At 46.7% G+C, this 12,973-nt stretch overlaps 1 pseudogene; it reads right to left on the bottom strand.

Annotated features, from left to right (window-relative positions):
* Positions 1 to 8,125: 8,125 nt before the first annotated feature.
* Positions 8,126 to 9,908, bottom strand: LOC123181715 (phospholipase A1-II 7-like; annotated as a pseudogene).
* Between the last annotated feature and the right edge of the window lie 3,065 nt (positions 9,909 to 12,973).

Below are 12,973 nucleotides of genomic sequence, written 5' to 3'. Positions count from 1 at the left end.
TCAATATTGTACCATGTCATCAAAGAGAAATTGTATATGTGGAGAAAATTACGATCTGACACTACAGAGGTAGAGCAACACGACAAAGAAAATATTATGCTTCTCATCTTCAGACTTCTATCTTTCCTACCTGAAAAGGAACGAGGTTCATGTTTTAGTTTGATGCAAAACATATATTATCCTGAAATTTTATATTTATAAGGGAAATGATTCCCCTCAACCGGCGGATTAGAACATTGCATCGATCGGGCGCATAGCCGTTGGTTTGGATTTGATCATTTGCCTAATGCACATCACGTGTTCTGGCCGCAAGAGCCCACCGGTGTCCAAAAATATCTGTGTCTACCATGTTCTGATTCTCATCCTCACAAAAGTCACCGCTCACTACTCTTCTTCATGGATCGATTTCTTCTCTCTCTCCTCTCTCCTCTCTCTCTCCTCTCTCTCTCTCAAGTATCCACACGTCGGCCATTGTTCCATGGTCCATCCTCTCCGCCAATGAGCACGCGCTCCAGCGTCGCGGTCGCCGGCGGCCTCCACCACTACCCGCCCTCTCTCGTACTCCATCTCCTCGATCAACGCCCCCCTTGCTGCTACCGGGTGATGAAGAAGACGACCTGCTCGACACCAACGATGCAGGGCGCCGTCCACTTCTGCGACATTAGTGCTATTGCAAAAAAAAATGTGCAACAAGACTTCTGTTGAAAAAAAAATCCACAACAAGACATCTGTTGCAAAAAATCGCAACAAAACCTATGTTGCAAAAAAATATCGGCAACATAAGACCTTTGTTGCAAAAAAAATTCGCAACAAAACCTATGTTGAAAAAATTCCGCAACACAACCTCTATTGCATAAAAGTCCCACAACACAACCTCTCTTACAAATGTTTCTGCAACACGGTCTTTGTTGCAAAGCAGAGAAAAGACGTTACCCCGCTAGATCTGTGTCAGATCCGATGGCTCGCAAGGCGGCAGATCACGCGTAGCAGCCCCCTATTTATAACCAAAGATCTTTTAAAAATTGTGGCTGCTATTTTTTTTTGTCTTGTACTAGGTTGCAAAAAAGAAAGATTTGTACAGCTGTAGTGTTTCCCTTCCACTTTAAATAAAAAGAAGAAGACATGGCTGTGCAACGAATGTACTGCCCTTGTGCATGTATTTCGTCCCGTTATGCTGCAATAATCAACACTAATAATCTACTTGGGTAAGAAACATCAAGCATTAAAGCTTGAAGATTATTTTCATTTTCTGTTTTTTGCGAGAAACTTTCAATCTATTCATTTTCAATCATGACATTATAAAGAACAACAGAGGTAACAAAAATTACAACCATGTCTGTGGATCACCAAGCGACGACTACAAGCACCGGAGCGAGCCGAAGACACGCCGCCGCCATCGCCCCTCCCTCACTGAAGCCGAGAAAACCTTGTTATAGTAGACAGTCGGAAAGTCGTCATGCTAAGGCCCTATAGGACCAGTGCACCAGAGTAGCTACCATCACCGATGAATACAGTCGTAGATCACAAGAATCGAACCTGTAAACACCTAACCAAAGACGAACGAAGACCAGACCCAAATAGATCCACCGAAGACCAGCACCGACCGAATCCCGCAAGATCCGACGGAGACAAACCTCCACACGCCCTCTGACGATGCTAGACGCATCATCGGGATAAGGATAGAACTTGGGAGACATTATTCCTAATAAGGGACATCGCCGCCTCCATACAGTCCCAACCAAGACGCTGAATCTAACAAGAATGAGAACATGGTCCCTCCCGTCAGCGGGGGCCGAGATCCTCGCAACTCCATGGCCTAGAGGCCATCGGAGATGGGACGGACAGGCGGCGGCGCCAAGAGCTTTTCTTGTGGAGGAGGATGAAGGAAATATGCCCTAGAGGCAATAATAAAGTTATTATTTATTTCCTTATATCATGATAAATGTTTATTATTCATGCTAGAATTGTATTAACCGGAAACATAATACATGTGTGAATACATAGACAAACATAGTGTCACTAGTATGCCTCTACTTGACTAGCTCGTTGATCGAAGATGGTTAAGTTTCCTAGCCATAGACATGAGTTGTCATTTGATTAACGGAATCATATCATTAGGAGAATGATGTGATTGACTTGACCCATTTCGTTAGCTTAGAACTTGATCGTTTAGTTTGATGCTATTGCTTTCTTCATGATTTATACATGTTCATATGACTATGAGATTATGCAACTCCCGTTTACCGGAGGAACACTTTGTGTGCTACCAAACGTCACAACGTAACTGGGTGATTATAAAGGTGCTCTACAGGTGTCTCCGAAGGTACTTATTGGGTTGGCGTATTTCGAGATTAGGATTTGTCAATCCGATTGTCGGAGAGGTATCTCTGGGCCCTCTCGGTAATGCACATCACATAAGCCTTGCAAGCATTGCAACTAATAAGTTAGCTGCGGGATGATGTATTACGGAACAAGTAAAGAGACTTGCCGGTAACGAGATTGAACTAGGTATTAAGATACCGACGATCAAATCTCGGGCAAGTAACATACCGATGACAAAGGGAACAACGTATGTTGTTATGCGGTCTGACCGATAAAAGATCTTCGTAGAATATGTAGGAGCCAATATGAGCATCCAGGTTCCGCTATTGGTTATTGACTGGAGACGTGTCTCGGTCATGTCTACATTATTCTCTAACCCATAGGGTCCGCACGCTTAACGTTACGATGACAGTTTCATTATGAGTTTATATATTTTGATGTACCGAAGATTGTTCGGAGTTTCAGATATGATCACGGACATGACGAGGAGTCTTGAAATGGTCGATACATAAAGATCGATATATTGGACGGCCATATTCGGACACCGGAAGTGTTTCGGGTGATCTCGGAGAAAACTGGAGTGCCGGAAGGGTTACCGGAACCCCCCGGGGAAGTATTGGGCCTTAGTGGGCCTGAGGGGAGAGAGAGGGCAGCAGCCCAGGAGGTGGCGCGCCCCCTCCCATGGGGAGTCCGAATTGGACTAGGGGAGTGGGGCGCGGCCCCTCTTTCCCTCTCTCTCTCCCTCTCCCTCTCTTTCCTTCCCCCTTCTCTCTTCCTAGTTGGACTAGGAAAGAGGAGTCCTACTCCTACTTTGCTGGATCGGAGTCCAGGGATCGCCATCGAGCTAAACGTGTGCTAGAACTCGGAGGTGCCGTTGTTTCGGTGCTTGATCGGTCGGGCCGTGAAGACGTACGACTACATCAACCGCGTTGTGCTAACGCTTCCGCTTCCGGTCTACGAGGGTAAGTAGACAACACTCTCCCCTCTCGTTGCTATGCATCACCATGATCTTGCGTGTGCGTAGGAATTGTTTTGAAATTACTACGCCGCCATCCTCACCGCCATAATTAAGACGATGAACATCCTAAAACCCTAGACTACGAGGGCCTAAAATGATCCTTGTGTGTTGATCCGGCGACTCCCCTCACCACCGACGACCGACTTCGTCGGCTGATGGGAGCCGCTGGAGGAAACGGTGACGGCCCTGACAGCTAGCGCTATGGAGATCGCTTTTCAAGAAAGAAAACTAACTGAGAAATATTCAGGTGGAAACAGACTCACAGACATATGACAAAGCCCCAGAAGGAATCATCTACAGAGATAGCCGTCTCTTTGCTCGTCTAAATTTTAGTACCACTGTTTCATTTTGTTTTGCTCCTAGAACTTGTAATAAGCTTGCAAATCCTCAAAAATAAAATAAAATAAGCTTGCCCACACATTAGCATCGTTTGGGCCGCATCGTCAGGATATGGCTTGAGGGACTTCCATATATGATGTAATGGTTCGGATGGCCAGCACGTCTGCTGCGCCGGGTGTGATTATAGAATCGGCTGTTCCACTAAAAAAATAAATCTCCTAAACCGGGTCGGGCTGGGCTGAGAGTATATGGCTCGCAAGATATATATAACCCCGTCTTCCATAGAAACCCTCTCGATCCAATCTGGTCGAAAGAAACTCGCCGGAAGCAGACAAGCACCGACGAGGGTGAAGCATATAACTACCGAGGCGATTGGTCTGGCGGCTTACCGGAAGATTTCCACATTCAGATCAGGCGACGATTCCATGGCCGAACCAATATCTTCCTGCAGATTGGAAGTCGATGACGAGATGGACATACGCATATCGGCCGAGGAACTTCTTCCGGAGCTCGAATCCTACGTGCAGGTGCTCAAAGAAGTGAAGGCAGGCAGACACACGATCAACTTCCACTCCAAGACGCGTATTCAAGAGTTGTCGGTAATGTGCCGCAAAATAAATGAAGCGATTCGTAGCATGCACATTCTTCCCCGCAGCCCTGCTGGCATCCAGCATGGTGATCAGCACATGGAGCTGGAGGTGAACAAGCAGAAGCAGACGATGGAGGACGATATGGACTTAGGCGAATCGGCCCAAGAATTAACCATGGAGGAGGTCATGGCGGCCGAGGAAGAGGATTTCGCTTCCTACAGAAGTGGCTGGGAATCTAGATGGGGATCCAAGGGGGGATGCGGCTTCTTCAAAGGCACGAGTGAGTTGACATGCATGCATTATCACTCAATTTTATTTAGCTAATAGCTACTTCTCATTTCCTTCCCGTTCTTTTACCTTTGGTCGATTGACCTTCCTTCTATAAGCTGCAAGGGAATGGGTTTGCACTGTTTGCTTATCTAGCACTAGTTCTTGTTAGATTTCTAACGCATTCTTCACTTTGGTGCTTCCATGCAACGCAATTGAGTTCCATGCGCTTCACATACTCGACACCTAAACCCAGCTTAGACGATGGTATCGTCGTGAATACCTTGCAGATCTTCTCCATTAAACTCACAGAAATTAAAGGCGGCTTCGAATGGCCATTGTCTGTGTATGGTGTAGTTGTTGCCCGGGACCATGTTGATCACAATCGCAACCTTCTCTTCCGTCGCAGTAGGGCAAGGACCCAAATAGTCCGGCAAAACGTATGTATATCTTTGCTTTTTCATTTTTCTTTTGGGGAATATTGCTGCTGGCATATGACCGCCTGCTTTTGTTTTGACATCTCTGGTTGATTAGTAGTTAATGCTTGCAGGATCCTTTTTTGCACTTGATTGGGCCATCTCGTGCGATCCTATTCAATGATCCTGTTGACTTTGAAATTCAGCTAAAAGTTAAATGTGGAGCCATGTCTAGAGATAGAGAATTGATCAGCAAGACGCACTGTTATCGTGCACGTCATCATGGTGTGCATACCGTTTGCTTTGAGAACCGCTTATGTAAAATAGAGTTGTGCATGGAGCTGCTTGTGGCGACAATCCAGGCCACAATCTGCAGCATCCGTGTTGTTAAACAGGGGATACGGCAGCGTGTTGAACGTCGATGCCGAGTAGCTTGCTCGACAGCACCCTACTCACGCAAGATCATCAACGGTAAAACCACTTATGTTGCTAATGCCTCATCTGGTGAAGTCGTGCTGCTTGATCCTGGTAGACATGCAACACCTGAAGGTTCGGAAGGTTACCTTGATCTGTCAAGGCGTGTGGTGTCTGTAGAACATGAAGAAGGCAACCTGGAACTCGTCGTACAGGCCTACTCATCATCCGGAGATATCACTGCACAAGGGCACGTCTCCTTGGCACCCAGATCTTTTGGCTTCAGTCAGAAGAAATTCTATGTTGATGATGCTGTGCTAGAGATTACCGTTGCTTGGTCTTTCCTTGTAGCAAACAAGGATACTCTTGTGAGACCTGTGGGTTTTTGAAACCTCCAACCAGTGAACAACAAGGATCTCATGAGACTGGTGGGTTTTCGAAACCTCCGTTTACTTGAAGATGTCAGCGATGCTGGACCAAGCAAAGCTTTGATGATGTGCTTCTGTCCGGTCTGTTCAACTGTGGAAGTCGTGCAGGACCAAGCAAAGATTTGATGATGTGTGTCCATTCAGTCTTGTTTAATTGTGCTATCGATTAGGTATATGCTGAAGTGTCCAACTGTAAGTTTGTGTATCAACTATATAGAACTTATGTTGTGGATTTTGACCGTGACTTTTAAAGTTAATAGTATTATGTTGCGTGGTTTGTGTAGACTGTACAACTCATGTTGTCCAACTATTCTCTGTTAGGTACGCATCCATGTACACTAGGGATACTTAATCCTAAAAAATGGTAATCCCACTTCCTGCTACATTATCTATGAGATGCACCAAGGGTTGTATTAAATCTTGATGTTTTGTATTGAACCATCATTACTACTGTGTTTATTCCATTTTTTTCCTACCTCTTCCTTTTAGAAGTAACTAATGTTGGATATGTACCCTAGACATGTACCCTAGACATGTACCTGGACTTTTGGTTTTTAAATGTGGTTCACAGTATCAAAGTTCGTGAATAGGCTTCCATTTGTTTCTCTCTTTTTTCCTGGTTATTGTGGTTAGATTCTTTCAGAATCAATTAATCCTTGCTTGACATTGTCCTGAATGGTTGCCATTTTCGGGAAATCCAATATAATTGTTGATTTTTGAATAAGTTGTGACCATCTTCAAGTTGCCTTGTTGTATCTGGACACAAACTTGTCAAGGTTTAAAACATGTTCCTGTATTAAACAAGTTTGATATACTGTTCTCTTTTGAGAACAAGATGCACAGTTTTTGAATCTCCATTGCATGCTTCAAAGTGATCAATAATTCAATATGGTTTCAGGTTCAAGGAGCCTCGCTCAGCTCTTCTTCCAAAAATGAATTGAATTTACTATCAGACATAGAAGTTAGTGGGCAAATAAAAATATTCTATGCATGGTGGACACATGTATTGACCATAGATCTTTTTACTCATCTGAGATACGTATTCTCATTTCTTTGGCATGCACCTGCAAAGTAGTTCATAGTGTAATGAAGTTTGAATCCTTATGGAACAATGAAACCTTTGATCCTATCTTATTAGATGCTATCTTTATTGCAAAGGTATTAGCGATGTAGAAACCTGTTTCGGCCCCATGTTTGAAAATGTGATCAATTCTAAATTGTGCACGCCCAAGTATATATTGGTTTCAATTAATACCATAAGTGATTGCTAAAACCTAAATTTTACTAACAAATGTAAATAGTTTCAACGCGCACATGGTTTTAAATGGGACTCTGCGTCATTTGGCGCAACAGGTCATCTAGTTTGTTGTTAATGACCAACCAGCATGTTGGCACCGTGTGTTTGTCTTTCCGGCATTCTTGTTCACCAGCGCCATTTCGCGGCCTACCATCAGGTTGAAGTCCGCCTTGTGGTAGCCATGATCCCATGTGACACCGTGTAGGTACAACTCGAGGACATGGTGTGTCTGCTTTTTTCGGATAATGTAGGATAACCGGTCCCTATCGATTGGCAGCATTGTTGTCACGATGTGCGCACACCTCAGTATGATACCATGGGACGGGTTCCTTGGCACGATCTCTTTGGCATTCGTCACGTGGAGTGCACACAAGAGGTCGAATGAGTCAAAGGGGGAATTGAACGTATGAGATGCTTTTTGAATCTCAATGGCATGCGATTTCAGTTCACCCTGTTTCTTTTAGTCAGTTACCCAACCTCTCAATGTAGTACATATGGCTTCCATGAATCTTAACAACCAAAGTCATTAAGTTATATAGAGATCAAAAATCTATTTTAACCGAGCCGTCTTATTTAGTCCTTTTGCTTTGGTTGATTGGTCCCGAACCAGCTTTCTCTCTTTTCCCGGGACTACCCGTGTTCGTCCAACTCAATTCACGCACCATGAATCCCCTAATTACATGTCATTGACACCAAGACCATGCCTCTTTAGATTAAAAAAAGAAGCTCTTTTAGACACGGGCTATGTTGTTGTAGTGTCAGATTTTCCCGATTCAGGTCTTGAGATGTGCATATGACATTTTCAAAAGCAATGAAGCAATGCATACGTACATGATATAGAGAGACTTGTACTCCCTCCGTCTTATAATATAAGAACGCTTTTGACACTAAACATGAGGACAATAACTGAATGATCTGCTACAAATATTCACGCCCGACAACATGATTGAAATGCAAACACACAAACAAGCACAAGAGCATAGTACATGCCGAATCGATACGCAACGATGTTGTATACCGTCTTAACCACTTAACTATGCTTCTTCGAAGCCATCAAGTTTCCATTGGCCATCGGTGCCCTTGACCATGCATTTCTTGTTGACGACCCACCAGCTCGCCGGCACTGGGTATTCGTCTTCCAGCAGGTCAGTAGTCTTGTTCACCAGCGCCACGTCACGGGGAACCAAGGTTTTGGTAACCGAATGAGGCATTTTTACCGAGGGGGGCTGGTAAACGCGGTTACCACGATTACCAAGAAATACCGATAAATACCGAGGATATTTCGAACGAATTTTATAGTTGATTTTTGAATTCAAATAAGTTAATGAACGAATATTTGAACCATAAACCTCTCAAAACAGGAACTAGGTTACTACCAACACGCCAGAACCAACTCTCATGGCATTAGTTAGATCCTACGAACTTTACTACAAATCGAGTGTTTAAATTAAAAAAATTAAAAAAACTGGTATTTTTTGCTTGGTACGTGGATTTACCGAGGGGCACGGAAATACATGGTAACCATGAGAAATCTCGAAATTTCGACCGGTAACCAAAACCTTGCGGGGAACCACTAGTTTGAAGTCCTCATTGTCGCCATGATCCCCTGCGACACCGTGCAGGTACAACTCGAGGACGTTGGTGGGTGAATATTTTGTGAAACACGTAGGGTGACCAGTCCGTGTCAATTACGATCGTTGCTGTCGCGCTGTCCACGTACCACATTAGCAGCATAGAGGGAGGGTTCTGTGGCACGATGTCTTTGGCGTTCGCCACGTGGAGTGCCCGCAGGAGGGGGAAAGAGTCGAAGGCGGACTTGAACGTGGGGTTCCCGACTCGCGGGCACGCCAGCAGTATCGCTGTCACGGGGCACGGTGGTTGCTTCGAGGCAGGGGGCACGTTGACGTCGTTGGCCACCATGTCGATGGCGGTGAGGGTGGCAAGTGACGCGCCAAGGCTGTGGCCGGTGACGGTGATGCTGGTCACCTCGTCCTTGTACTCCTCCATTAGCCTCCCTACCTCCTCGAGAACCTGCATGTGTGCGTACACCTTTAGTGAAGACAAATTTCACCTTGAACAATTCTGGCTGCTGGTATGTTATTAAGCCTTGTTGAAGTATGCAATGCTCACCTGCTCTCTGGCGCTGGTCTTGTTGTACATGGAGTTGTTGTCACTGGACGTGTACACGGATAGGAAGCCACGGTGCACCTTGGCGTTCTTGTGCTCTCCGTCAGCATAGCGGCCCAACACGGGCGCGGCAGGCACCTGAAGGAAGTGCTTGTCTTTCTCCCACTCCAGCTCGTTCTCGGTGCCGCGCCACACCACGACGATGTCGCGCCTTCCCAGTGCTGCAACTCCCTCGTCCGTCGCCACCGCCACGTAACCCATCTAGTTGGACGTCGGAGTCCCCTCGGCATTTCCCAGCGGTTGCACGAACAGCGCGTTCGTCACCGTTGGCATGGATGTGGCCAACCACGATGCCGTTGATCCCCCGCAGGTCGCGTAGAGGAACTTGGTGACCTTGTAGTACTCCGGGTGGGTCATGGTGGAGGCGGCGAGAATGCGGTCGCGGCTGTACGAGCACAAGCCGGCGTGAGGTGACCGCTTCTCCAGGTTGAACCCGTCGTGGCCGGCCGATGCGAGCTCGCCGTAAGCTATGATGGAGTGTCGGAGGTCGTAGTCCAGCGGGTCCAGGAGCCCAGCCCACGAGTCCGAGCCCTGGAGCTCGCGCCACCGCCTGGCGATGTTTGCACCTCCAAGCTTCGGCGCCGGCGACGGCATGGGCACGTGCGCCGTTACTGGTAGTGTGTTGCTCATGCTGGTCTTGTCTACGTACGTACTTGCATCCAGTGGCACTATGGCTATGTGCTGCTTTTGGCTTGACTAGCTAGATTTGCACGCTCTCTCTTCTTAGTTGGTTGGGCCTCTATTTATAAGAAAATGGCAACAATGCCGCCGTTGAGATAAAAAAATGCTACTCTAAAAAACGAAATAAAAAGTGTTTCACCTGCGGTCAATCAACAAAATTATTATGGGGGACCCTCTATTTATCAGGTACCTGAAAAACATGTATTATGTGTAAAAACATGTAGGAGGTGTTTGGTTCGTGCTTTTGTATCGTAACCTGATTACAGCGTTAACAGATACCGTCAAATCTTGTTTGTTTTCGTTGCTCCGTAATCCCATAACACAGTATTAGATCCCAGCCTAGTACAAATCTGTTACCGGTCAAAATTATCCGTAACGAAAACCGCTGCAGCCGTCTCCCTCCTCGCTATCTCCTCTGCGATGGTTAAAGCGTTGCTGCCGCCACCAGCCGTCTACGCCATCGCCGCAACCAGCCGCCGGCACCATCGCGTCTGACGCCGCAACCAGCTGCCGTCGTTGCGACCGCCATCGGCGCCGCCTCAACCAGCTGCCGTCGTTGCGACCGCCGTTGGCGCCGCCGCTGTCGCCACCACAACCAGCCACCGGCGCCATCGCGTCCCCCGCCTGCGCTGCCGCAACCAGCCGCCGTCGTTGCGACCGCCGCCGTCGTATCCGCCGCCGGCACTGCCGCTGCTGTCGTTGCTGTTAGCCTCGCTCTCGGGCCCTCGCCCCCAAGACAGGAACGATGTTGCCTTCTTCCTCGCCCCCATGCGCAGGTCCAAGGTATTCATTAACGTTACGGCGTAGGTAGCCAAACAAAGTTTGATTTTTGCCCATACCATTTACGTTAACGCTGTAAGCCGATTATGTTTGCGTTTGCATTATCAATCTGCAACCAAACACTTCCTTAGTGTCAGTCACTTTAATCAAAGGCCATTAAATCTTCATCCAACGGCTGAAAATATATCAGACATTGTTCATCTTCAACCTCCACCTTCTTCCTCACGAAGCAGCCAGCCAACCTAGGCCTAACCACCTGCCTCCACCACACACAGCCGGCGGCTATCGCCGCCTCGACCTCCCCACCGCCATGCTGGCCGCCGCTCTGTCAATCCCTCTAAGCCCCGGCGCACCAATGAATGACTCCGGTAATACCCTGCATCCCCTATCCATAAGATAGATAATGGGCCTATGGCTTCCCCCTAAGATAGATAATGAGGTTATGACTTTCCTACCAAGATAGATAGTGGGGCTGGTTCTTCTCCGGCGAGGTCCGGCCTCCACATCTCATGCGTTCGGGAAGAAGGAATGAAGATGGAAAAAAGCGACCGACACAACAAAAAAATCCAAGTACATGGGAAATAGAAAAACTGTTATCATGGGACATTCCTTACTAAACTCCCCCCTCCTCCCCCAGCCTCGAAATCACCCGGGTGGGCCCTTCCCCTAATTCTCTAACCATAGAATCCCGCATAAGCCACTCCATTAATCTCGTGCCCCTGTTCAAGAATTCGTCTAATTAACCAGTTAACTTGACAATTAATCCCTACTTGTAGGGTTATCGTGTAGCCGAGAAACTGATAAACCATCCAATTAATTGATTAAATATCTGATTAACTTGCCAATTAGCCTATTAATTCCCTACTCGCCACCCAATCGAGCAATTACTAGTTAACGATTTCCTCAACAATGCCTGTACCATATCATTCATATGTGTAGCATTGCTCGTTCAGATACCGCCACTCCTCTCTTCCGCTCCGCCTTCCACCTAGACTGAGTTGGATTGAGGTTGGCCCTTGTGCCGTAGATTCCGGCTGTCCTCCTTTCCCTCTTCTCCGCCGCTGTTGCCCAACGGAATGGAGTGGACGTGAGACCATTCATGTGTTGTGGTAGTTTCTCGTTTCTTTGCCTCTCCCTGACAAATAATGAGGCGTTTGGATCCATATTCAATGACTACTCTAGTCCTTATCTTTTCCCTTGAGTTCTTGTTCAGGGCAACCAAGCGAAGGAAGTATCTTGAGTGATGGTGGTTCCCATATCATCATGTCCCTGCCAGATCCATGCCCTTGTGCAATTTCGGTTGTTGGTGCTCCCATCTGCTCCTTTGTTCTTTGGTACAAGTCGAGAGGTGTGGTGGTGCTCGTGAGCAGCATTGGAGCCGACGTGTCTTCCTCCTCTACTTGATATTTTCTGAGGTCGCCATGGTTGCTACCGGAGATGGTGGCCTTTGCATCTCTAGTGAGGTCGCCATGGTGGTCCAAAACCCAATTGTGTTTTTGATTTTCCTTGTGGGGTTCTAATTGTAGAAAGGAGGAACACTTTGTGATTTTAATTACTTTAGGGTCCTTTATGTGGAGCTGCAACACTTATATACTACCTCCGTCCTGGTTTATAGGTCCCCTTTGCGAATAGATGTAGATGATGCAGGCGCTGGCATGGTGGTGAAAGGTTTGAAGTAGATCGAAGAAGCCGCCGCGCTGTAGCAGAAATCCTGGATATAAGTACAGCAGGGCGAGGATGTGAAGGGGAACTGTTAGTTTTGATGACGTGAAGGCAAGTTCAGTGGAGATGAAAGGATGCATCCGGGGAACCGATCCACTGGTCAACTGAAGAATAAGAGGGAGGGACGTAAGGAAACTATCAATGGCTATTGATTTGCTGTATTAGTGGAATTGGAGGAGACGAAGAGAAGGGGAATAGTGTGGAGACGATGACGCTTTGGGAAAAAAGATACTACACGGCAGGACTATTTAATATCCTTCCATGGGCTGCCAACGTCCTACAGCCCATTCGAACTTCCTTGAGAAGTGGCTTCCTACAGCCCAGATGTGGCTAGAATTGATGATGTGGCTAACTGCTGAGGTGTGGAGTGAGGTAAATGATTGCATGTTGATTAGTGATGTGGATAGACTGCATGTCAAGAAAAATAGGTTAGTGATGATAAACTATTTAGATATTATAGATGAGTACATGAAATATCCATCGTAGGTTTTCTAAGGCAATTGATTTAGAGG

The sequence above is a fragment of the Triticum aestivum genome, chromosome 1A (assembly GCF_018294505.1).
Source record: "Triticum aestivum cultivar Chinese Spring chromosome 1A, IWGSC CS RefSeq v2.1, whole genome shotgun sequence".
Taxonomy (NCBI): Eukaryota; Viridiplantae; Streptophyta; class Magnoliopsida; order Poales; family Poaceae; genus Triticum; species Triticum aestivum.
This window is presented reverse-complemented; position numbering and strand designations above follow the sequence as displayed.